Raw genomic sequence first — 27,753 nt, forward strand, 5'->3', positions numbered from 1 at the left:
TCGCATCATTTTGAGTTTTATAAGAAACTCTCACTACATTACTGTAGCATCATTTTGAGGTTCGTAGCAACTCTCACTACATGACTGTCAGCATCATTTTAAGATTTTAAGCAACTCTTACTGCATCACTGGAGCATCATTTTGAGGTTCGTAGCAACTCTCACTATATCACTGTAGCATCATTTTGAGATTTTTAGCAACTCTTACTACATTACTGTCAGCATAATTTTGAGCATAGTAGCAACTCTCACTACATCACTGTCAGCATCATTTTTTGCATCGTAGCAACTCTCACTACATCACTGTAGCATCATTTCTTAGGTTAGTAGCAACTCCCATTACATCACTGGAGCATCATTTTGAGATTAGTAGCAACTCTCAGCACATCACTGAAGCATCATTTTGAGATTAGTAGCAACTCTCACCACATCACTGTCGCATCATTTCTTAGGTTCATAGCAACTCTCATTACATCACTGTAGCATCATTTTGAGGTTTTAAGCAACTCACTACATCACTGGAGCATCATTTTGAGATTTTAAGCAACACTTACAACATTACTGTAGCATTATTGAGGTTCGTAGCAAGTCTCACTACATTACTTACAGCATCATTTTTAGATTTTTAGCAACTCCTACTACATTACTGTAGCATCATTTTGATTTTGGTTGCAATTCTCACTACATTACTGTAGCATCATTTTGAGGTTCGTAGCAACTCTCACTACATTACTGTAGCATCATGTTGAGGTTCGTAGCATCTCTCACTACATTACTGACAGCATTATTGTGAGGTTTTTAGCAAGTCTCGCCACATCACTTTAGCATCATTTTGAGATTTTTAGCAACTCTTCCGACATCACTGTAGCAGCATTTTAAGGTTTTTAGCAACTTTCACTACTTCACTGGAGCATCATTTTGAGGTTTTAAGCAACTCTTACTACATCACTGTAGCAACATTTTGAGGTTTTTAGCCACTTAATACATTACTGTAGCATCATTTTGAGGTTTTTAGCAACTTAATACATTACTGTAGCATCATTTTGAGGTTCGTAGCAACTCTTACAACATTACTGTAGCATCATTTTGAGGTTTTAAGCAACTCTCACTACATGACTGTGGAATCATTTTGAGGTTTTAAGCAACTCCTACCACATCACTGTAGCATCATTTATAGGTTCGTAGCAACTCTCACTACATCACTGTAGCATCATTTTGAGGTTCTTAGCAACTCTCACTACATTACTGTAGCATCATGTTGAGGTTCGTAGCATCTCTCACTACATTACTGACAGCATCATTGTGAGGTTTTTAGCAACTCTCGCCACATCACTTTAGCATCATTTTGAGATTTTTACCAACTCTTCCGACATCACTGTAGCAGCATTTTGAGGTTTTTAGCAACTTTCACTACTTCACTGTAGCATCATTTGGAGGATAGTAGCAACTCTCACCACATCACTGTAGCATCATTTCTTAGATTAGTTTCAACTCTTACTACATCACTGGAGCATCATTTTGAGGTTTTAAGCAACTCTTACTACATCACTGTAGCAACATTTTGAGGTTTTTAGCCACTTAATACATTACTGTAGCATCATTTTGAGGTTTTTAGCAACTTAATACATTACTGTAGCATTATTTTGAGGTTCGTAGCAACTCTTACAACATTACTGTAGCATCATTTTGAGGTTTTAAGCAACTCTCACCACATGACTGTGGAATCATTTTGAGGTTTTAAGCAACTCTCACTACATCACTGTAGCATCATTTATAGGTTCGTAGGAACTCTCACTTCATTACTGGAGCATCATTTTGAGGTTTTAAGCAACTCTCACCACATCACTTTAGCATCATTTTGAGATTTTTAGCAACACTTACAACATTACTGTAGCATAACTGAGGTTCGTAGCAAGTCTCACTACATTACTTACAGCATCATTTTTAGATTTTTTGCAACTCTCACTACATTACTGTAGAATCATTTGAAGGATAGTAGCAACTCTCACCACATCACTGTTGCATCATTTTTAGTTTTTTGAGAAACTCTCACCGCATCACTGTGGCATCATTTTGAGATTTTAAGCAACTCTCACTACATGAATGTCAGCATCATTTTAAGGTTTTTACCAACACTAAATACATCACTGTAGCATCATTTTGAGGTTTGTAGCATCTCTAACTACATTACTGACAGTATCATTTTTAATTTTTTTGCAACTCTCACCACATCACTTTAGCATCATTTTGAGGTTCGTGGCAACTCTCACTACATCACTGGAGCATCATTTTGAGGTTTTTAGCAACTTAATACATTACTGGAGCATCATTTTTAGGATCCTAGCAACTCTCACTACATCACTGTAGCATCATTTTGAGGATTTTAGCAACTCTCACTACATCACTGTAGCATCATTTTGAGGATTTTAGCAACTCTCACTACATCACTGTAGCATCATTTTGAGATTTTCAGCAACACTTACAACATTACTGTAGCATTATTGAGGTTCGTAGCAAGTCTCACTACATTACTTACAGCATCATTTTTAGATTTTTAGCAACTCCTACTACATTACTGTAGCATCATTTTGATTTTGGTAGCAATTCTCACTACATTACTGTAGCATCATTTTGAGGTTCGTAGCAACTCTCACTACATTACTGTAGCATCATGTTGAGGTTCGTCGCATCTCTCACTACATTACTGACAGCATTATTGTGAGGTTTTTAGCAAGTCTCGCCACATCACTTTAGCATCATTTTGAGATTTTTAGCAACTCTTCCGACATCACTGTCGCATCTTTTTAAGATTTTAAGAAACTCTCACCACATCACTGTAGCATCATTTCTTAGATTAGTAGCAACTCTCACGACACCGCTGGAGCATCATTTTGAGGTTTTAAGCAACTCTTACTACATCACTGTAGCAATATTTTGAGGTTTTTAGCAACTTAATACATTACTGTAGCATCATTTTGAGGTTTTTAGCAACTTAATACATTACTGTAGCATTATTTTGAGGTTTGTAGCAACTCTTACAACATTACCGTAGCATCATTTTGAGGTTTTAAGCTACTCTCACTACATGACTGTGGAATCATTTTGAGGTTTTAAGCAACTCCTACCACATCACTGTAGCATCATTTATAGGTTCGTAGCAACTCTCACTACATGACTGTAGCATCATTTTGAGGTCTTTAGCAACTCTCACGACATCACTGGAGCATCATTTTGAGGTTTGAAGCAACTCTCACTACATCACTTTAGCATCATTTTGAAGTTTGAAGCAACTCTCAATACATCACTGGAGCATCATTTTGGGATTATTAGCAACTCTCATTTCATCACTTTAGCATCATTTTGAGGTCTTTAGCAACTCTCACTACATCACTGGAGCATCATTATGAGGATAGTAGCAACTCTCACTACATCACTGCAGCATCATTTTGAGATTAGTAGCAACTTTTACTACATGAGTTTAGCATCATTTCTTAGGTTAGTAGCAACTCTCACCCCATCACTGTAGCATCATTTCTTAGTTGAGAAGAAACTCTCATTACATCACTTTAGCATCATTTTGATCTTAGTCGCAAGTCTTACTGTATTATTGACAGCATCATTTTGAGGTTTGTAGCAACTCTCACTACATCACTGGAGCATCATTTTATTCTTGAGATTGGGGACCAATAATTTTAATGTCCATTTTGGGGACATGTACTGTACACACACACACAGATTTATGAAAGTCACTTTCAGGTGCCTGAAATTCCTTTGGGGACTAAAGTCTAGAAAAGTAATTTGAACATTTGTGTGTACTTTTTTTTTGTGATGATAAGATTTTCACCGACCAAGTCAGCCATATTGGCACCACAATCCAATTGGCATGTCAATAAGCATCACCCAATAAACCAGGTCTTCTGTCTAAATGTATGTCACTGAAACATACTGTATTGTATTGCCTCACACTTACAGCATACAAGGATGCATGGCGTGGGTGGAACTGCCTGAATCTCTTCTGCAATGGAAGTTTGGTCAACCGTGTGGAACATTCCTGCACGATCCCCTTTGAGTGTGAAAGTAGCATCAACACAGCACCACGTGGTCCACCAGCAGCTTGGATTTCTGCTCCTTGTCTTGTAGTTCCACTTGACTTCTCCAAGGGAAGAGACTGCAAATAGTCAAGAACTCTGGGAAATTTGGTGGCTGTGGCCTCCTCAAATTCCACATTGATGTGGACACCAGTTCAAAGTTTGAAGTGCAGTTATCAACTCTGCACTGAAGTTGCTTTGTTAAAGGATAAATGATTTCCATTGTCCAATGATTATTTTACATTCCAATCCTCTAAAGTGATGGACTGATACTGTAAATATGTAGAAATTCTCTATTGTTCAAAGTACAGATTCTGTGTTTATACATTGTTGTAGTTTTTATACTTGGAGAAACCAGAATCTAACAGGAAATCACTGTAGAAAGTTGGCTCAGTTTCATAAAGTAACAACTAAATAGCTTCAATTGACAGCGATTGACCTTAAACTTGGCTATTTTGATGGACTATGCTTGCTTTTCCACTGTCAAATGAACTTTTTAATGGGAAATTACTGCTCATAGACTGGTTTGTTTCATAAATGAACCAGTAAGAGCCCTGAACTTAGAGAAGAACCTGAAAGGTCCTTGTTCTTCATGTGTTTTTCCATGATGGGCCTGTTTTCCTGCAGTTGAATGCACATTTATCAACACTAAATGGACTGTAATTTAATGAGTCCGGCCTGTGAAACCTGCTGTGTATTTTTACAGTTTATTCCATGTAATTTTGTGGAACAGTTCATTACTGTAATTTGACGGTATTCGTCTGGAAACTCTGCTGCCAGACTTTTTACTGTTTTTTTTATAGTTTTTTTTCTTGACAGTGTACACAGAGGTCTGGTGGTTGAGCCGGGGCATTTTTACAAGCTGCTACCCAAAATGAACGCATTTCTTCATTCAAAAGACAAAACGGCCCCAGAGCTGATTGACCCAGAATGGAAATGGCACCTCGCATTTTGTGTTTGTGCCCCACAACATTGTCTGGCAGACAGTTGACCTGTCAATCACACACAGAGTCCCGCCCCCACACAGCTGAGAAACGCAGCTCTGAGCAGCTGCCTCAGTCACACAGAAGATAGACGCGTTTCCTGGTTGGCGAGTGCAGACACAACTTCTCTGAGTGCAGGATTCACTTCTCTCATTGCTGTTTGTTCACTGTTGAGGTTTTATTCCTCCACCAACCTGCTTCTGTCTGGAAAGAAACAAATAACTGGAGTGCTGTACATCAACAGACGTGGAGTTTGGACACGGACGAATGAAGTTTGGCTTTTTGTTTCTTTCATCAGATCAGAGCTGATAGGAAAAACAATCAGGTGGTTTTATTAAACCAGCAGTGAGCTGGACTTCAGCCCAGGTCCACAGTCCCACTGTCAGTTCACTTCAACATGAACGAACAAAATCCAACCCTCACCTGGCCTGGAAATAAATAACAATTACATAACTCCTTTATTTCTCTCCTGTTCAGGTCCAGTTGGACTCCATCCATCGTCATCTTCCGCTTATTCCTTACTATTAAGGGTCGCGGGGGGGCTGGAGCCTATCCCAGCATCTACGGGCAAGAGGCGGGGTACACCCTGGACAGGTCGCCAGTCCCAGTTGGACTCATTCATCTCTATATGGTAGGATTTCACTTCATGAGTTCAGAAGCATCTTCACATGAGACGCTGGTTCCTCACATTGATTGATAGTTGAATTCTGTGTTTGATGTCTGAATTCTGTGTTTGATGTCGGAATTCTGTCTTTGATCTCTGAATTCTGTCTTTGATCTCTGGGCTCTGAGCATTGATCTCCTGCTTCAGTCTTTGATCTTTGACTGATTCTAAACTCATCAAAGGATCACATCAGCATCTTGGTCCAGACTCCAGATGGTGGTTTTACCAAGTGCACCACAGTCCTTGTTGCTGTCTGCTGTTGGGTCACAGCAAAGTAAGGAAACAGCCTGACGGTCCTCAGGAGGAAATTCAACAGCCTCCAAAGATGGAGGTGAATCTAGACCCTCTCATGTTGGCCATCCTTGATAAACTTGGGCGGTACTCTGGTGCAGGGATGAGGTCATGGAGCTGATCTGGGAGCAGTCCTGATGTTAAATGCTGTGATGAAGGACAGTGTGGAGGCAAAATGGACAAAATGTGTTAACATAAAATAAAATTGTAAACCTGTTTGAAGTCTTATTTTGTGTCTGATGGCCATTTTTAAAATCACTAATGATTTTTTTGACTGAACGTCCTGGATCCTGTGGTGCCTGATGAGGAGACAACTTGAGTACAGAGTTGGAGAAGAGGGTTTTTGGAGGGGAGATGATTTTTGCAGTGCTACAAGTCAATAAAATGTCATCATGTTTCAAAATGTCCTCACTAAGATGGTTATTAATCCCTCATTCTCAGCTGCTACAGCCTTTAAAGAAAACCTTTGACTGGTGGATCTAACAAAGATCAGATGTTGTCTCCTCTAGAACATCAACAGCTTAACGTTGTGGGCAGGACTCCTACCTGAGCAGGGAGACCCCAATGGACTTCTAGTCCTGATAGGGAGAGGGAGCCTCCTGGGTCGCGGAGAGGGGAACCTGATAGGGAGTGGGACGATCCGCCCATTGTGGGTGATTGACAGGGCAGGTTTGATTTATGTTTTCATTTTCAAAAGTAATTTTGAACATTTGTGGACAGTTCGCCCACCTTGAACATGTAGAAGATGTCTTCTGATAGTGAATCGACTGTTGTCACATTTAAGGATCACTTTAGCTGACAAGATGAAGGCTACAAAGGACCAGCTGGAGATGCCGGGGATTGAACCCAGGGCCTCATACATGCTCAGCATGCGCTCTACCACTGAGCTACACCCCCTCTGGTAGAGTCACTGTTTAACTGGTGAATGAATTTCCAGTTGATTTTAGGAAACCTAGAAGTTCCTCAGGTGCCATCAATCTTAAGTCACTCCTTCACTTTGTGTGTGGTTCAAAGTCAGTGGTTTCATCAGAGCTCAACAACAGAACAAGCTGAAGTCTTCTGGAGAACGAGGGCACCGATCCCACCACCTCTCACATGCTAAGCTAGCGCTCTACCATTGAGCTCCCTCCTCTGCTCAGCAACATAACAGATAATGCAGGTTGACCTTCAGGCTGCTGGGAGGTCAACACCTGAAATATTTCCAGGATTCTGTTGTGTTGGTAGAAACAGTTTGAGGGAAGGAAACCCTCAAACATGATGATGTCATTATTGAAGGCTTTACTGCTCCAAACCTTTGCTTGTTCTTCTGGGGTTGTGAGAGGTTCTGAGTGATGAATGGAAACTGAAGGTTTAGGCATCAGTTCAAAGTAGCAGGAGCTTAAGGGGACATTTCAGATTTGTTGAAGTTGAGTCCGACTGCCTTCTTGTTCATGACGATGGTGATGTCAGAGTTCTTGCTCAGAACGATCCATGCTGTTCCTCCTATTAGTTCTGGAAAGTTGGAGCAAAACGTCATGCAGGGTCACAAGGTCACGTGTTTTGTGTTATCAGCAGATTTAATCTATAGAGTGAGTGACGTGTGGTGTGTTGCTGATACAACAGCCTTAAAGTCTACCTCCATCGGCTAAAGATGCCCCTGGATCATAAAGCACAGCTCGACTGCTGGCTAACATGCAGGCGTGGGCCCATCACTGAAATCAGCAGTCATGAAAAACTGTGCTAGGCCTCCAGACCCAAGCTTGAAGAGGTTTGAAAACTGGACCCAGGAGAATTTTAACTGAAAACCCCTGCTCTAGAGGATCTGAGGGATGCATGACTGCCCTCTGTTGACCTGTTTAATACAGGAATATCTGAGAAGTACTGAGGACGGCAAAGGGTGCTGATTGGCCAGCAGCCCCACACAGGTCAAAGGTCACCCCCCACGGCGGACCAGTTTATTATAATAGTCACGACACCATCAGTTACAGTTGGGTTGGGTTCAGGCTCTTCAGCGCTTCTTATTTTTCCGTGAGCTCCTCCAGCTGCTGGTCCGTCTCTCCTCTTTTCTTTCTCTTCTGCTTACTTTTTTGTTTCTTTGTTCTTTAACTTTAAACAGAACTTCTCCTCTCCCCCTTTTCACGGTCACAATACTGTTGACCTCTCGTGAGCCTTGAATCTCCATCCTGACCAGTGGAGAGAAGCCCCCTTGTGCCTGAGAAGAGCATCGCGGATCCCAGTGGGAGCCACGGTCGTTGAGATGGAGGCTTGGTAGGCCGTCCCCCCACCAGGTCGTTGGAGAGGTTCCGTACATTGATGAGAACAATCCAGCTGAGAACGTGAGCAGGTCCTGTTGGTTGTCGTGCTGTCACAGTAACAAAGACCAGTGCTGCATCTGTTCAGGCCTCAACTCCTGTCTCACTGCCAGCTCCACCTGACTCCTCAGACTCTGCTCAACCTCCATTCAGTAGTTTTCTTTGTTTGGAGGTCACTGACCCTTCATCCTGAACACCTTCTCACCTGCTACCTTTGCCGTCCACTTGAGTCTCAGATAAATCTTATGATTCATGTCTGATCCTCCATGTGCCTTCATTGCTTTACTGGTATTATTCCTCTGTCTTACACGCTTCCTTGTTTGTATTCAATCCTCTTAAAATTCCAGGAAGTGTTTCAACTGGTTTTTATATTTGTATGTAAGTCTCTGACCCTCAAAGAACCCACTGATAAGCTGGAACCTGAGACTGAGCGTTTCTCATTGGACTCTAAATTACAACCAGCAGTGCCCTGAGTAACAACTGTGTTAGCATCCCAAAGCTACATCATCACCACCAGCTGATCAAGTCACTACTCTGTACACAAGTCACTGTAACCTAGCAAAGTTGAACCTAGAGGAAAAGTACAGTTGAAGCCAGATGCAAACAGATGTTGATGTTTACTCTGTAGTCCTGGCAGCAAGTGTCCTTGGAGACGTCACTCCAGACACTCGCAGAGCTGACAGAGATGGTTTGACACAACTCATGATGTTATTGCACTGCAACAGTAACGGACCATCGATGGCATCGCGGTGATGGAGGAGGACAAAGAATTCTGTCATCAAGTTTTGTTCATGTTTTGTAAATGTTCTTCTTGATCTCAGCATTTAGTCTTTGATGTCACAGTGCCAGAACGGACCAAACCTGCCTGTGTCAGAGGAAGCAGAATGACATCAGCATCAGGACATTCAGAGCCTTCAGAAACGTGGTGATGGTTTCACCAAAGAGGGACCAGTTCAGTAAATGTGGTCAGGCTTCTGAGAGTCTGGGTTCAAGATGGAGTTCGGGGTTTTAGCGACTCAGAAAAACTATTTGTGGCTCAGAAAGCAGAGGAGGGCTGATGAAGAGACCCCACAATGAGTGTCATCAAGGAGGAGGAGGTAGTAGACATCACATGGGGGGGGGGGGTAGAGCAGCAAGAAGAGAGAGAGGAGGAACAACTTGTTTGAATAAAACAAAGACAAACAATCAAAGAGAGTCAGAGCAGAGGAGCGGCCCTGAGTCACAGTGAATGGTGGAGTTTGATGATCCATCATTCATCTCCTTTAAATGCTGTCAGGGAGGGAGAGCGGTCTGCTGGTGGTGGTGTTCATTCCTCAGTGGGAGCCTCTATGGTTGATGTTCTACTACCCTCTGGTGGTGAGGCAGTGGGGATGCAGGTGATCTGCTGGTCTGGTTGAACGTGAGTGGACAGAAATCTTGTTGAGGTGACTGGGAGTTCCTGACTGTGGTGAGCTGCCATGCTCCTCCTCAGGTCTTCATGGTGGCTTTCTGCTGGACTGTTGTTGAAGGGAACATGGCATCCTATCATTTTCAGCTCTGACATCTGGACAGTGGACAGATGTGACATCATCATGGTCTCACTGCCTGCTTTGTTCATGGATCAATGGAACGTTGTGTTGGAACCTTTATTGTAGAACTGCTATGAGCTGAGATCTCAGTGTTGTTGGAACAACGCAGCTCCACATGGGACTGATGTGATGAAGAGGTTTTTATTGAGCTGAAGCTGGAGAGCAACAATCAAAATGGAGCAGCAAACATAATGTCTGGTCTCTCTCTCTTCTCTTCCCCACCTCTCTGTCTCCTCTCCTCCCTCACCTCCATCTCTCTCCAGCCCTTTTTAGACAGAAAATGTGCCAAATTTGCCGTCTCGTCTGTGTGAAATGGAGGCGTAATATTCCTCTTTTTGAAAAGACACCCCTTGGTGGGCATCAACACTTGATGTGATGTGCAGCTCACACAACCTCAGTCATTGACAACGCAATGACTGAGGTTGGCAGAGCGGGGCAACAACAGACTCTTGAACTGAAACCCAAGATGGAAACCATCTTGGAGCAGTTGGCCGCTCTGCAAAGAGGAGAGTGATGTTGAAGACCAGAAATTTAACTTTACAATTTGGATTGGACTGAAAGAGAAGACAGATTGGAATGTGTGCTCCTCCGCCCAAACCCACAGCTTCCTTATTGGCTGCCCCATTGTTTATCCTCCAGGAGAACTCCTTCTGCCTTGGTGACGTAAATGGCGCGTACTATCCTCCCCTCCCCCATGTGTTCCTGACCCCTGCCTCTGCCCTCTCCACCTCCCTCGGGGTGGCAGAGCAGACCTTGTAGTCTGGCTGCAGGCCTCACTCTCACTTGCCTCCATTGGGACAACGGACTGTTCAAGTTTAGCGTACATACACAACAAATGTATATGTGCTGCTGTTAATTCTGAAGTGTACCATTATTACGATTGACCTGTAATAATTGTGACTGTTGTGATCGCTGTATCAGGCATTTGAGTGTGGAAGTGGAATTTCCCCTTGGGGATTAATTTTGTATCAATCTATCTATCTGTCTATCTTTATTCAATCTGATTCCTCTGTCTGTAGTAACAGGATATGAACCACAGTCCTTGAAGGGAGCTGTCATTAAACCACTGCTTCAGAAGCCTCCTCTAGACCCTGAGGTTCTAGCCAACTATGGACTGATAGCTAACCTCCCCTCCTCTCTAAAATCCTGGAGAAAGCAGCTGCTCATCAGATGAGTGACTTCCTCCATAACAAGAGTTGATTTGAGGGTTTCAGTCTGGTTTTAGAGCCCAGCCCAGCACAGAGACAGCACTGTAGAAATGACTAACACCTTTAATTCATCAGATGATGGCTTTGAGTCTGTACTGGTCTTGTTAGACCTCAGTGCTGCCTGTGACACAGCTGACCATCAAATCCTGCTACACAGACCTGAACTCTCAGTTGGCATTCAGGGAACATTAAAGTGGTTTCAATCGTATTCATCAGGTTGATTTCAGTTTGTAGACGTTAATGATAAATCTTCTATACAAACCAAAGTTAAACACGGTGTTCCTCAAGGTTCAGTGCTGGGGCCAATACTCTTCACTTTATGTATGCTTCCTTTAGGTCATATTATTGGGAAACAGTCCATAAATTTCCATTGTTACACAGATGATACTCAATGATATCTATCAATAAAGCTGGATGAAGGCCAGCAGTTGTCTAAAACTCCATGTATGAGTTCCATCTAGGCTGGACTTTTGTAATTCTTTATTATCAGGCTGCACCAACAAGTGATTAAAGACTTGACAGCTGCACATGTATTGACAGGAACCAGGAAGAGAAACCATCGTAACAATAACATACACTCATGTAAGATAGTCTGAAGACACTCAAAGATAATTCAGTGTTTGATCAGTGATCAATATGTCAATATAAAGATCAGTAAGTGGTACCAGGTGGATCTTTCCATGGTGACCTCAGAGAAAATAAGATCAGCCCTCTCACCGTCATATCCAATGATGGCTCCATTATGTCAGGATAACTGAGTTCATTTCCTGCTGCATTATCTGAAAAACGCTTTCTAAAACCAGAACCTCCAAGTTGGGTCTGAACGACCATGATAAATTGCATTATCTACTCAGTTTGAGTCACACCGACACAGAATGGACAAAGGACATTTTTCTGTTGTGTTGTTTCATGTTTTCCTCATCTAGGAAGTTTTTGCAACTAATTCAGCAAGACAAATGTCTCTCAAGTGTGTGTTCTCCTCATGTGTCTTTTCAGACATCCTTTTTCTGAAAATCTTTTGCAACAAAATGCACAGGGGAATGGTTTCTCCCCAGTGTGCGTTTTCATGTGCTTTCCCAGATTTCCCTTTTGTGAGAATCTTTTGCCACAAAGTGCACAGGGAAATGGTTTCTCCCCAGTGTGAACATTCAGGTGCCTTTTCAGATGTCCCTGTTCTGAGAATGTTTTGCCACACACTGAGCAGCCGAATGGTTTCTCTCCAGTATGTCTTCTCATATGTCTATTCAGACAACCCCTTTCTGAAAATCTTGTGCCGCAAACTGAGCAGGGGAATGGTTTCTCTCCAGTATGGGCTCTCCTAATGTGTCTTTTCAGACAATCCCTTTCTGAAAATCTTGTGCTGCAAACTGCGCATGGGAATGGTTTCTCTCCAGTATGGGCTCTCCTAATGTGTCTTTTCACACTTGCCTTTTCTGCAAATGTGGTGCCACAAACTGAGCATGGGAATGGTTTCTCTCCAGTATGTGTTCTCTTCATGTGTCTTTTAAGATATCCATTTTCTGAAAACCCTGTGCCGCAAACTGAGCAGGGGTATGGTTTTTCTCCAGTGTGTGTTTTCATGTGTACATCCAAATTCCTTCTGTAACTAAAACCTTTACTGCACTTTGAGCACCTAAAGGGACGCTCATCCTCACTGACTTCTGTCTCAGATTCAGATGGACCAAAGGTCACGTTCCTGATGATCTCTGATTCTCTTTCAGTCTTTAGTTTTTGTTCTTTTGAGCTGCAATGACTCGCTTCCTGTCCTGGGCTCAATTTCTGAAGCAAATTCCTCCTTGAGCCAAAGGGTTCCTTGTGCTCAGAAGTGGCCGTGTTATCAGGTCTGACCCAATCATCCTCACTGACTTCAGTCTCAGCTTCAGAAGAGTCTGACATCTGGTCTTCAGTCTGGGGTTGTACAAGTGGATCTGGATCTACCTTGCTGGCTGGTTCTGGTTCTGGTCCTCCACACTCTTCTCCATCAGCTTCTGTTTTCAGAGGATGAACTGGGCTGCTGCTCAGAGACTCTTCTTTCAAGTTCTCCTCAGTTAGACTCTGATGAAGATGTGGGAACTGAGGTTTCTCTTCGTTCCCTTCACTCTTCACAGGAACCAGAGTGAAGGGGAACGTGGTGATATCAGCCTCCTGCTGCCCTCCCTCCTCACTGGTCCAGAGCTCCTCCCACTCCTCTTTAATGTGGGGGGGCTCTGGGTCCTGCAGCTCAGGGGGAACCTCTTCTTTAATCACCAGCAGCTGCTCCACATCTGCAGGACACAAACAGCAACATCAGAAATCTCTTCATTTGACTCTGAAACAGCGGAGCAACAGACAGAAACAGAAATCAACTCAATGAAAAGAGACGTCCTGCTACTGACGACCAGTCAGCAAACTGGGAACAGAAACACTGGCTTCAGATGCTTGGATCAACGTTGGGTCACCCAGGTCAAAGGTCACCGGTCCCCTCTGCTGAATGGTTTTGTCCATTCATGATCACATCTGCTAGTCAGAATGTTCATTTCTAGAATGAGACCCTGTAGGAGAAAGAGAGTTCAGTCCCTAGAACCAGAGGGAACCTGTACTGATGCTAAACATGTCAGCCCACCCAAACACAGCAACATGCAGTCAGCCAAGGTCGAAGATTAGTTTATTAAAAATAATCAGGAAATGTGTCTTTCCTTCCCAGTAATTGAGGAAAACTCTGGCTGGGACAAAATTTGTAACGTGTAACCGATGAGATGTTTCTCCGTGTTTCTTAGTTTTGTTTTTTTCTTCCAAACAAATACAAAAAGCAGTAGAACGACGGCGGGAAGGACGCAGCCTGGAAACCAAACAGCGCCATCTACTTGTTGGTCAGGAAGCAGCCAAGATTGCGCCCAGCGTGTCCCGAGCCAGGTGAGGTTTTAAGGCTCCACCAACACCGAATAGCCGTCAACTACGAAACACTTCTACGTTGTTCCACTCCTGCTCAGACGGTCTGAGCACAATGACCCGGATTACGGACACAACCAGACCGGAGACACTTGCTGGCAGGACTGCGGTCTCTCGGTTCTCCTGGTCAGTGTGGGGGGACTCACCTGCTCTGTCCAGCCTGACTCGGGGCTTCAGCACGGCATCGAGCAGCAACCTCTGCCGGCGGTTCTCCCGCTCGTACTCCGCCACGGTTTCCTTCAGCAGAGCCACGATCTGCTCCGCGGCCGCCGCCAGCCGCTCGGTGAGCAGCGCTCTCAGCACCGGGACTCCAGCCGCTGAGTCTCCTTCTCCCAGCTGCAGCAGGAAGTCTTCAGCGGCGGCGAGGATCCGCTCCTGGACCGACACCCGCAGCAGCTGCGCGGCGCACATGTTGAGGTTCTACCGGCGCCACTCAGCCTTCAGGAGACAAAGACCGAGGCCTTCCGCTTCTTTTCTTCTTCGTCTTCTTCAAAACGAGCAGAGTCCAAGCTCTGTTCTCTGTGCCACTCCAGACTCGCTAACCTGGTAGCAGCGGTAGTGATGAGTGGAGTGATCCAGGATTTCGGTTTGAAAAACGGGTATTGATGACGTATTTAGTGACGTCCAAAGCCTCGCCGACCGGCAGTGACCACGTGACGGATTCAAACCCTGGTTCTCCGGTTTGGCGTGAGATTCGAAACCACTAAAGCCTGATTTATGCTTCTGCGTCGCGTCGAAGCAAACCCCAACAAAATCCTGCCTCCGTGTCGCGTCAACGCGTGGTGACGTCATCGTCGAGGACTGTGATTGGTTTGCTCAGAACGTCATTTCCGGTTCAGTTGCAGCACAAAAACACCGCCATTTTCAAAGTTTCTGTGGTGAAAGCTCCAAGAAAAAATGGACCAAGCCGAAGAAAGGATTATTGGCGGCACTACAAAGACTGACAAATGGCCAACAATTGTTGTCTGTGACCGGAAGAAAACCAAGGAATCCGACAAGAGCCCCGTAAACAATACAAAGACAAAGCCACACCCCCTAGCGGCTTGGCGGTGAGTTGCAGAGCAACGCGTTCCCTCGACGCAGAATGAACCAGGCTTTCTAGTCGCACCTGTTTTACGCCCCCATGCCAGATAAGGACCCCCATCGGGCTGTGCCACTCTGGAGGGAGCGCGTCTCACAGTCAGTCAGCGGAACCATGCGGATCCGGGCCGGAGCTGTGGGAAGGAGCGCCAATTGTATCGGGTTGTTGTTTTCTGGACTGCAGCAGAACAGGAGCAGCCGGGACTGGAATGTAGAAGTAGGTTATCTTGAAGTTGACTCAGTTATGGTGAACGATATTGTGGTTCAACACTTCAATGAGTTTTAAGGCAAACATATTTAATGAGGAAACAACGCCGGAATTGGACGGATTTCAGCGGCACACAACAACGTATCCGATACACCTCATTGGAAACCTGGTGGTCTAAGACTAAGAAACACCAGTCACCATGAAGAAAGGAACTTTTAGCTGAGTACTCATGTTCTTTTCTGCAGGTTGAATGTGGCATTTGTTGGACAGAAGCGTCTCATCTCAACAAAAGCACCTCTTCAGTGCTGAGGCATGATGGGGGCAGGCATGAGAATGAAGTCCCAGATCCACCAGGATGAACTCAGGTATACAGCCACTCTCCAACTGACTCACAGTTGCTTCATTGATCATTAATTCCTATTCATTTCTTCTCTCCTTCATCTTTAACCATCCAGCTTCCAGGAAGCAGATGCTGGATGAGGCTCTGCTGAATTTCATCCTGAAGGACTGCCAGCCCCTCAGCACTGTTGAGAGGGAAGGGTTCAGGGAACTGGTTCAGGTCCTTGAGCCTCATACGTTTGCCAACCAGAAAGGTTTGTGTGGAAATGATCTAAAGCAGTAGTTGATATCTCCAGTTTATTTCATCTCTAATTTCAATGTATTGATTTACTCTGGGTGTCATTTTCAGACCATCAAACAAACGGTGGCCAAAAAGTACCAGGAGGAACGGGAAGGAGTGAAAAAGGAAGTCCAGCTGCCATGTGGACATCTGTGGACATGGAGGCTCCCTTGGCTCTGACCTGTCACTGCATTCGTGAGAATGAATGTGTTGGGAGTGCAAGACTTTCCACAAAGTCACCCTGCTGACAGTTTGGCCCCAGTCCAAAGAGGCATGATGGAGGACTGGGCCATCACCAACAAAGTCAAGTGTCTTGTGAGCGACGCAGCACCAAACATGACAGCATCCACTAGACAGCTCCAAATTCACCACTCAGTCTGCACTGCACATCGTCTGAATCTAGGAGTCAGAAAATCCTGTGATCAGATCCCCCACTTCCATCATCAGACACAAAGCCAGGAACACTGTCACATCCTTCAGATCAGCACTACAGCCAAGGAGAAGCTGGCTCAGGTGCAGCAACAGATGGGAGGGCCAACCCTGAAACTCATCAGTGAGGTGCCAACACGCTGGAACAGCACACACAGCTGTCAGGGCTGCATGATGAGAGGGAACCAGTGTGGGAACCTCTGGCCTCTCTAAGACAGATTTGACTCCACTGACAGCTGAGGAGTTCACCACCATAGGAGAAGCACTTCTAGTAAACAGAGGTCATTCTAGTAGCCTGGTCCCTCTGTGGTTGAGCTATAATTTTAGGAAATATGGTCATTATTCAATGGTGACATCTCTCTGCTGAATCATGTAGAACTGAACGGATCCACTGGACCTTCTTTTTACAAACAGCAGCATGCAGCAGCTGTCCTGAGTGGAAAACTGCACATTTCTGTTGGTGAGAGTAAATCAAGTGATGGACTTTGTCTCTCAACAGAAGCTGTGTGGAAAAACCCTGCAGCTACGAGCACTTCAGATTCTGAGAGTGATTCTTACGCCATTGGCTGGTTTAACCTGGCGTCTGACCGTGGAGGTGGCCGAGAGGAGCGTGACATGGCTGCACAGGTAAATCAACTAAAGCAGTGTTAGTCTTTGGCAGCAGGCCAGGCCGACAAATGCTAATGTCTCTGACTGACTGACTGATGAAGTTGGACCATTGGTCAGCAACAATGATGCATGACCACAAATAGTGGCCTGGGTCTTGATGAAGCTCACAAGACTGTCAGCATCATTTCTCAGGTTAGTAGCAACTCTCATTACATCACTTTAGCAAAATTTTGAAATTAGTAGCAACTCTCATTACTCTCATTACATCACTTTAGCATCATTTTGACATTAGTAGCAACTCTCACTACATCACTGTTGCTCTATTTTCAGTTCAGCAGAAACTCTCACTACATGACTGTAAGCATCATTTTGAGGATAGTGTCAACTCTTACTTCATCACTGCAGCATCATTTTGAGGTTCGTAGTAACTCTCACTCCATGACTGTCAGCATCATTTTGAGCATCCCAGCAACTCTCACTACATCACTGTAGCATCATTTCTTAGGTTAGTAGCGACTCTCATTACATCACTGAAGCATCACTTTGAAAATAGGAGCAACTCTCACTAAATCAGTGTAAAATCATTCTTAGGTTCGTAGCAACTCTCATTGCATCACTTTAGCATCATTTTGAGATTCGTAGCGAATCTCACGACATCACTGTCGCATCATTTTGAGGTTCGTAACAACTCTCATTATATCACTGCAAGCATCATTTTGATGTTAGTCGCAGTTTCACTACATCACTGTAAGCATCATTTTGAGGTTCGTCGCAACTCTCATTACATCACTGTCAGCATAATTTTAACATGAGTAGCAACTCTCACTACATCACTGTCGCATAATTTCTTAGGTTCGTAGAAACTCTCATTACATCACTTTAGCATCATTTTTAAATTAGTAGCAACTCTCACGTCACTCTAGCATCATTTTGAGCTTCGTAGAACTCTCACCACATCAGTGTAGCATCATTTTGAGGTTTTTAGCAACTCTCACCACATCACTAGAGCATCATTTCTGAGGGTAGTAGCAACTCTTACTACACCACTGTCGAATCATTTAAAGGTTCCTAGCAATTCTCACTACATTACTGTCAGCATTATTTTGAGGTGAGGAGAACTCTCACTACATGACTGTAGCATCATTTTGAGGTTTTTAGCAACTCTCACTACATCACTGGAGCATCATTTTAATGTTAGTCGCAACTCTCACCACATCACTGTTGCATCATTTTGAGGTTCGTAGCAACTCTCACCACATCACTGTAGCATCATTTTTAAATTAGTAGCAACTCTCACTACATTTCTGTGGCATCATTTTGAGATTTTTAGCAACTCTTTCTACATTATTGTCAGCATGTTTGAGGTTTTTCGCAACTCTCACCACATCACAGTAGCATCATTTGTTAGGTCAATAGCAACTCTCATTGCATTACTGTAGCATCATTTTGAGGTTAGTAGCAAATCTCACTACATCACTGAAGCATCCTTTTGAGAATAGTTGAAACTCCCACTACATCACTGTAGCATTATTTTGAGGGTAGTAGCAACTCTTACTACAAGACTGTCAGCATCACTTTGAGGTTGTTCGAAACTCTTACTACATTACTGTAAGCATCACTGACTTTATGAGCAACTATCACTCCATTACTGTTAGCATCATTTTGAGTTCATTCGCAATTCTTAGGACATCACTGTCGCATCATTTTGAGATCATTACCAATTCATCTGACATCACTGTCGCATTATTTTAAGGTTCATAGCATCTCTTACTACATTACTGTCAGCATCACTTTGAGTTTATTAGCAACTATCTCTACATTACTGTTAGCATCATGTTGAGTTTATTAGCAATTCTTACTAAATCACTGTCGCATTATTTGGAGGTTCGTAGCAACTGTTACTACATGACTGTCAGCATCACTTTGAGGTTGTTCGAAACACTTACTACATTACTCTAAGCATCACTGAGTTTATTAGCAACTATCACTACATTACTGTTAGCATTATTTTGAGGTGAGTAGCAACTCTTACTACATTACTGTCAGCATCACTTTGAGGTTATTCAAAACTTTCACTCCATTACTGTTAGCATCATTTTGAGTTCATTAGCAATTCTTACTACATCACTGTCGCATCATTTTGAGATCATTAGCAATTCTTCTGACATCACTGTCGCATTATTTTGAGGTTCGTAGCAACTCTTACTACATTACTGTCAGCATCACTTTGAGTTTTTTAGCAACTATCACTACATTACTGTTAGCATCATTTTGGGTTCATGAGCAATTCTCACGACATCACTGTAGCATTGAATTTCAGTTCATTAGCAACTCTTACTAAATGACTGTCAGCATCACTTTGAGGTTGTTTGAAACTCTTACTACATTACTGCAAGCATCACTGAGCTGATTAGCAACTATCACTACATTACTGTTAACATCATTTTAAGTTCATTATCAATTCTTCCGACATTACTGTTGAAATATTTTGAGGTTCGTAGCAAATTTTACTACATTACTGTCGCATTATTTTGAGGTTCGTAGCAACTCTTAGTACATGACTGTCAGCATCACTTTGAGGTTATTCGAAACGTTCACTCCATTACTGTTAGCATCATTTTGAGATCATTACCAATTCTTCTGACATCACTGTCGCATCATTTTGACATCTTTAGCAATTCTTCTGACATCACTGTCGCATTATTTTGAGGTTCGTAGCAACTCTTACTACATGACTGTCAGCATCACTTTGAGGTTATTCGAAACACTTACTACAATACTGTAAGCATCACTGAGTTGATTAGCAACTATCACTACATTACTGTTAGCATCATTTTGAGTTCATTAGCAATTCTTACTCCATCACTGTCGCATCATTTTGAGATCATTAGCAATTCTTCCGACATCACTGTCGCATTATTTTGAGGCTTGTAGCAACTCTTAGTACATGACTGTCAGCATCACTTTGAGGTTATTCGAAACGTTCACTCCATTACTGTTAGCATCATTTTGAGTTCATTCGCAATTCTTACTAAATCACTTTCGAATCATTTTGAGATCATTAGCAATTCTTCTGACATCACTGTCACATTATTTTGAGGTTCGTAGCAACTCTTACTACATTATTGTTGCATCATTTGAAGGTTCGTAGCAACTCTTACTACATTACTGTCAGCATCACTTTGAGTTTATTAGCAACTATCACTACATTAGTGTTTGCATTCTTTGAGTTTATGAGCAATTCTCACGACATCACTGTAGCATCATTTTGAGTTCATTAGCAATTCTTACTACATCACTGTCGCATCATTTTGAGGTCATTAGCAATTCTTCCGACATCACTGTCGCATTATTTTGAGGTTCGTAGCAACTCTTACTACATGACTGTCACCATCACTTTGAGGTTATTTGAAACACTTACTACATTACATTAATCATCACCGAGTTGATTAGTAACTATCACTACATTACTGTTAGCATCATTTTGAGTTCATTAGCAATTCTTCCGACATCACTGTCGCAATATTTTGAGGTTCGTAGCAACCTTTACTACATTACTGTCGCATTATTTTGAGGTTCGTAGCAACACTTACGACATGACTGTATGCATCACTTTGAGATAATTCGAAAGTTTCACTCCATTACTGTTAGCATCATTTTGAGTTCATTCGCAATTCTTACTACATCACTGTCGCATCATTTTGAGATCATTAGCAATTCTTCCGACATCACTGTCGCAATATTTTGAGGTTCGTAGCAACTCTTACTACATGACTGTCAGCATCACTTTGAGTTTATTAGCAACTATCACTACATTACTGTTAGCATCATTTTGATTTCATTCGCAATTCCTCCGACATCACTGTCGCAATATTTTGAGGTTCGTAGCATCTTTTACTCCATTACTGTCGCATTATTTTGAGGTTTGTAGCAACTCTTAGTACATGACTGTCAGCATCACTTTGAGGTTATTCGAAACGTTAACTCCATTACTGTTAGCATCATTTTGAGTTCTTTAGCAATTCTTACTAAATCACTTTCGAATCATTTTGAGATCATTAGCAATTCTTCTGACATCACTGTCACATTATTTTGAGGTTCGTAGCAACTCTTACTACATTATTGTTGCATTATTTTAAGGTTCGTAGCAACTCTTACTACATTACTGTCAGCATCACTTTGAGTTTATTAGCAACTATCACTACATTAGTGTTTGCATTATTTGAGTTTATGAGCAATTCTCACGACATCACTGTAGCATCATTTTGAGTTCATTAGCAATTCTTACTACATCACTGTCGCATCATTTTGAGATCATTAGCAATTCTTCCGACATCACTGTCGCATTATTTTGAGTTTCATAGCAACTCTTAGTACAAGACTGTCAGCATCACTTTGAGGTAATTCGAAACGTTCACTCCATTACTGTTAGCATCATTTTGAGTTCATGAGCAATTCTTACTAAATCACTGTCGCATCATTTTGAGATCTTTAGCAATTCTTCTGACATCACTGTCGCATTATTTTGAGGTTCGTAGCAACTCTAACTACATGACTGTCACCATCACTTTGAGGTTATTTGAAACACTTACTACATTACATTAAGCATCACCGAGTTGATTAGTAAGTATTAGTACATTACTGTTAGCATCATTTTGAGTTCATTAGCAATTCTTCCGACATCACTGTCGCAATATTTTGAGGTCTGTAGCAACCTTTACTACATTACTGTCGCATTATTTTGAGGTTCGTAGCAACACTTACTACATGACTGTCAGCATCACTTTGAGGTTATTAAAAGTTTCACTCCATTACTGTTAGCATCATTTTGAGTTCATTAGCAATTCTTACTACATCACTGTCACATCATTTTGAGATCATTAGCAATTCTTCCGACATCACTGTCGCAATATTTTGAGGTTCGTAGCAACCTTTACTAAATTACTGTCGCATTATTTTGAGGTTCGTAGCAACACTTACTACATGACTGTCAGCATCACTTTGAGGTTATTCGAAAGTTTCACTCCATTACTGTTAGCATCATTTTGAGTTCAATAGCAATTCTTACTACATCACTGTCGCATCATTTTGAGATCATTAGCAATTCTTCTGACATCACTGTCACATTATTTTGAGGTTCGTAGCAACTCTTACTACATTATTGTTGCATTATTTTAAGGTTCGTAGCAACTCTTACTACATTACTGTCAGCATCACTTTGAGTTTATTAGCAACTATCACTACATTAGTGTTTGCATTATTTGAGTTGATGAGCAATTCTCACGACATAACTGTAGCATCATTTTGAGTTCATTAGCAATTCTTACTACATCACTGTCGCATCATTTTGAGATCATTAGCAATTCTTCCGACATCACTGTCGCATTATTTTGAGGTTCATAGCAACTCTTAGTACAAGACTGTCAGCATCACTTTGAGGTAATTCGAAACGTTCACTCCATTACTGTTCGCATCATTTTGAGTTCATGAGCAATTCTTCCTAAATCACTTTCGCATCATTTTGAGATCTTTAGCAATTCTTCTGACATCACTGTCGCATTATTTTGAGGTTCGTAGCAACTCTTACTACATGGCTGTCACCATCACTTTGAGGTTATTTGAAACACTTACTACATTACATTAAGCATCACCGAGTTGATTAGTAATTATCACTACATTACATTTAGCATCATTTTGAGTTCATTAGCAATTCTTCCGACATCACTGTCGCAATATTTTAAGGTTCGTAGCAACTCTTACTACATTACTGTCGCATTATTTTAAGGTTCGTAGCAACTCTTACTACATGACTGTCAGCATCACTTTGAGGTTATTCGGAACACTTACTACATTACATTAAGCATCACCGAGTTGATTAGTAACTATCACTACATTACTGTTAGCATCATTTTGAGTTCATTAGCAATTCTTCCGACATCACTGTCGCAATATTTTGAGGTCCGTAGCAACCTTTACTACATTACTGTCGCATTATTTTGAGGTTCGTAGCAACACTTACGACATGACTCAGCATCACTTTGAGGTTATTCGAAAGATTCACTCCATTACTGTTAGCATCATTTTGAGTTCATTAGCAATTCTTACGACATCACTGTCGCATCATTTTGAGATCATTAGCAATTCTTCCGACATCACTGTCGCAATATTTTGAGGTTTGTAGCAACTCTTAGTACATGACTGTCAGCATCACTTTGAGGTTATTCGAAACGTTCACTCCATTACTGTTAGCATCATTTTGAGTTCATTAGCAATTCTTACTAAATCACTTTCGAATCATTTTGAGATCATTAGCAATTCTTCTGACATCACTGTCACATTATTTTGAGGTTCGTAGCAACTCTTACTACATTATTGTTGCATTATTTTAAGGTTCGTAGCAACTCTTACTACATTACTGTCAGCATCACTTTGAATTTATTAGCAACTATCACTACATTAGTGTTTGCATTATTTGAGTTGATGAGCAATTCTCACGACATCACTGTAGCATCATTTTGAGTTCATTAGCTATTCTTACTACATCACTGTCGCATCATTTTGAGATCATTAGCAATTCTTCCGACATCACTGTCGCATTATTTTGAGGTTCATAGCAACTCTTAGTACAAGACTGTCAGCATCACTTTGAGGTAATTCGAAACGTTCACTCCATTACTGTTAGCATCATTTTGAGTTCATGAGCAATTCTTACTAAATCACTTTCGCATCATTTTGAGATCTTTAGCAATTCTTCTGACATCACTGTCGCATTATTTTGAGGTTCGTAGCAACTCTTACTACCTGACTGTCACCATCACTTTGAGGTTATTTGAAACACTTACTACATTACATTAAGCATCATTTTGAGTTCATTAGCAATTCTTACTACATCACTGTCGCATCATTTTGAGATCATTAGCAATTCTTCTGACATCACTGTCGCAATATTTTGAGGTTCGTAGCAACTCTTACTACATTGCTGTCAGCATCACTTTGAGTTTATTAGCAACTATCACTACATTACTGTTAGCATCATTTTGAGTTCATTCGCAATTCCTCCGACATAACTGTCGCAATATTTTGAGGTTCGTAGCAACTTTTACTACATGACTTTCAGCATCACTTTGAGTTTATTAGCAACTATCACTACATTACTTTTAGCATCATTTTGAGTTTTTGAGCAATTCTCACGACATCACTGTAGCATTAAATTGAGTTCATTAGTAACTCTTCCGAAATGACTGTCAGCATCACTTTGAGGTTGTTCGAAACTCTTACTACATTACTGCAAGCATCACTGAGTTTCTTAGCAACTATCACTACATTACTGTTAGCATCATCTTGAGTTCATTAGCAATTCTTCCGACATCACTGTCGCAATATTTTGAGGTTCGTAGCATCTTTTACTCCATTACTGTCGCATTATTTTGAGGTTTGTAGCAACTCTTAGTACATGACTGTCAGCATCACTTTGAGGTTATTCGAAACGTTCACTCCATTACTGTTAGCATCATTTTGAGTTCATTAGCAATTCTTACTAAATCACTTTCGAATCATTTTGAGATCATTAGCAATTCTTCTGACATCACTGTCACATTATTTTGAGGTTCGTAGCAACTCTTACTACATTATTGTTGCATTATTTTAAGGTTCGTAGCAACTCTTACTGCATTACTGTCAGCATCACTTTGAGTTTATTAGCAACTATCACTACATTAGTGTTTGCATTATTTGAGTTTATGAGCGATTCTCACGACATCACTGTAGCATCATTTTGAGTTCATTAGCAATTCTTTCTACATCACTGTCGCATCATTTTGAGATCATTCGCAATTCTTCCGACATCACTGTCGCATTATTTTGAGGTTCATAGCAACTCTTAGTACAAGACTGTCAGCATCACTTTGAGGTTATTCGAAACGTTCACTCCATTACTGTTAGCATCATTTTGAGTTCATGAGCAATTCTTACTAAATCACTGTCGCATCATTTTGAGTTCATTAGCAATTCTTACTAAATCACTGTCGCATCATTTTGAGATCCTTAGCAATTCTTCTGACATCACTGTCGCATTATTTTGAGGTTCGTAGAAACTCTTACTACATGACTGTCACCATCACTTTGAGGTTATTTGAAACACTTAATACATTACATTAAGCATCACCGAGTTGATTCGTAACTATCACTACATTACTGTTAGCATCATTTTGAGTTCATTAGCAATTCTTCCGACATCACTGTCGCAATATTTTAAGGTTCGTAGCAACTTTTACTACATTACTGTCGCATTATTTTAAGGTTCGTAGCAACTCTTCCTACATGACTGTCAGCATCACTTTGAGGTTATTCGGAACACTTACTACATTACTGTAAGCATCACTGACTTGATTAGCAACTATCACTACATTACTGTTAGCATCATTTTGAGTTCATTAGCAATTCTTCCGACATCACTGTCGCAATATTTTGAGGTTCGTAGCATCTTTTACTACATTACTGTCGCATTATTTTGACGTTCGTAGTAACTCTTCCGAAATGACTTTCAGCATCACTTTGAGGTTGTTCGAAACTCTTACTACATTACTGTAAGCATCACTGAGTTTCTTAGCAACTATCACTACATTACTGTTAGCATCATCTTGAGTTCATTAGCAATTCTTCCGACATCACTGTCGCAATATTTTGAGGTTCGTAGCATCTTTTACTCCATTACTGTCGCATTATTTTGAGGTTTGTAGCAACTCTTAGTACATGACTGTCAGCATCACTTTGAGGTTATTCGAAACGTTCACTCCATTACTGTTAGCATCATTTTGAGTTCATTAGCAATTCTTACTAAATCACTTTCGAATCATTTTGAGATCATTAGCAATTCTTCTGACATCACTGTCACATTATTTTGAGGTTCGTAGCAACTCTTACTACATTATTGTTGCATTATTTTAAGGTTCGTAGCAACTCTTACTACATTACTGTCAGCATCAGTTTGAGTTTATTAGCAACTATCACTACATTAGTGTTTGCATTATTTGAGTTTATGAGCGATTCTCACGACATCACTGTAGCATCATTTTGAGTTCATTAGCAATTCTTACTACATCACTGTCGCATCATTTTGAGATCATTAGCAATTCTTCCGACATCACTGTCGCATTATTTTGAGGTTCATAGCAACTCTTAGTACAAGACTGTCAGCATCACTTTGAGGTTATTCGAAACGTTCACTCCATTACTGTTAGCATCATTTTGAGTTCATGACCAATTCTTACTAAATCACTGTCGCATCATTTTGAGTTCATTAGCAATTCTTACTAAATCACTGTCGCATCATTTTGAGATCCTTTGCAATTCTTCTGACATCACTGTCGCATTATTTTGAGGTTCGTAGAAACTCTTACAACATGACTGTCACCATCACTTTGAGGTTATTTGAAACACTTACTACATTACATTAAGCATCACCGAGTTGATTAGTAACTATCACTACATTACTGTTAGCATCATTTTGAGTTCATTAGCAATTCTTCCGACATCACTGTCGCAATATTTTAAGGTTCGTAGCAACTTTTACTACATTACTGTCGCATTATTTTAAGGTTCGTAGCAACTCTTACTACATGACTGTCAGCATCACTTTGAGGTTATTCGGAACACTTACTACATTACTGTAAGCATCACTGACTTGATTAGCAACTATCACTACATTACTGTTAGCATCATTTTGAGTTCATTAGCAATTCTTCCGACATCACTGTCGCAATATTTTGAGGTTCGTAGCAACCTTTACTACATTACTGTCGCATTATTTTGAGGTTCGTAGCAACACTTACAACATGACTGTCAGCATCACTTTGAGGTTATTCGAAAGATTCACTCCATTACTGTTAGCATCATTTTGAGTTCATTAGCAATTCTTACTACATCACTGTCGCATCATTTTGAGATCATTAGCAATTCTTCTGACATCACTGTCGCAATATTTTGAGGTTCGTAGCAACTCTTACTACATTGCTGTCAGCATCACTTTGAGTTTATTAGCAACTATCACTACATTACTATTAGCATCATTTTGAGTTCATTCGCAATTCCTCCGACATCACTGTCGCAATATTTTGAGGTTCGTAGCAACTTTTACCACATGACTTTCAGCATCACTTTGAGTTTATTAGCAACTATCAATACATTACTTTTAGCATCATTTTGAGTTGTTGAGCAATTCTCACGACATCACTTTAGCATTAAATTGAGTTCATTAGTAACTCTTCCGAAATGACTGTCAGCATCACTTTGAGGTTGTTCGAAACTCTTACTACATTACTGTAAGCATCACTGAGTTTCTTAGCAACTATCACTACATTACTGTTAGCATCATTTTGAGTTCATTAGCAATTCTTACTACATCACTGTCGCATCATTTTGAGATCATTCGCAATTCTTCCGACATCACTGTCGCATTATTTTGAGGTTCATAGCAACTCTTAGTACAAGACTGTCAGCATCACTTTGAGGTTATTCGAAACATTCACTCCATTACTGTTAGCATCATTTTGAGTTCATGAGCAATTCTTACTAAATCACTGTCGCATCATTTTGAGTTCATTAGCAATTCTTACTAAATCACTGTCGCATCATTTTGAGATCCTTAGCAATTCTTCTGACATCACTGTCGCATTATTTTAAGGTTCCTAGCAACTCTTACTACATGACTGTCAGCATCACTTTGAGGTTATTCGGAACACTTACTACATTACTGTAAGCATCACTGACTTGATTAGCAACTATCACTAC

General features: G+C 41.3%; 1 non-coding gene across 1 annotated transcript; it reads right to left on the minus strand.

The window, feature by feature from the left end:
- Positions 1-6,850: 6,850 nt before the first annotated feature.
- On the minus strand, positions 6,851-6,922 carry trnaa-agc (transfer RNA alanine (anticodon AGC)). The gene has a single exon. It is a non-coding gene; the product is annotated as a tRNA-Ala (tRNA).
- Between the last annotated feature and the right edge of the window lie 20,831 nt (positions 6,923-27,753).

The sequence above is a fragment of the Aulostomus chinensis genome, chromosome 1, assembly GCF_037954235.1.
Source record: "Aulostomus chinensis isolate RoL2024-O1b breed Wild chromosome 1, RoL_Achi_v1.0, whole genome shotgun sequence".
Lineage (NCBI taxonomy): Eukaryota > Metazoa > Chordata > Actinopteri > Syngnathiformes > Aulostomidae > Aulostomus > Aulostomus chinensis.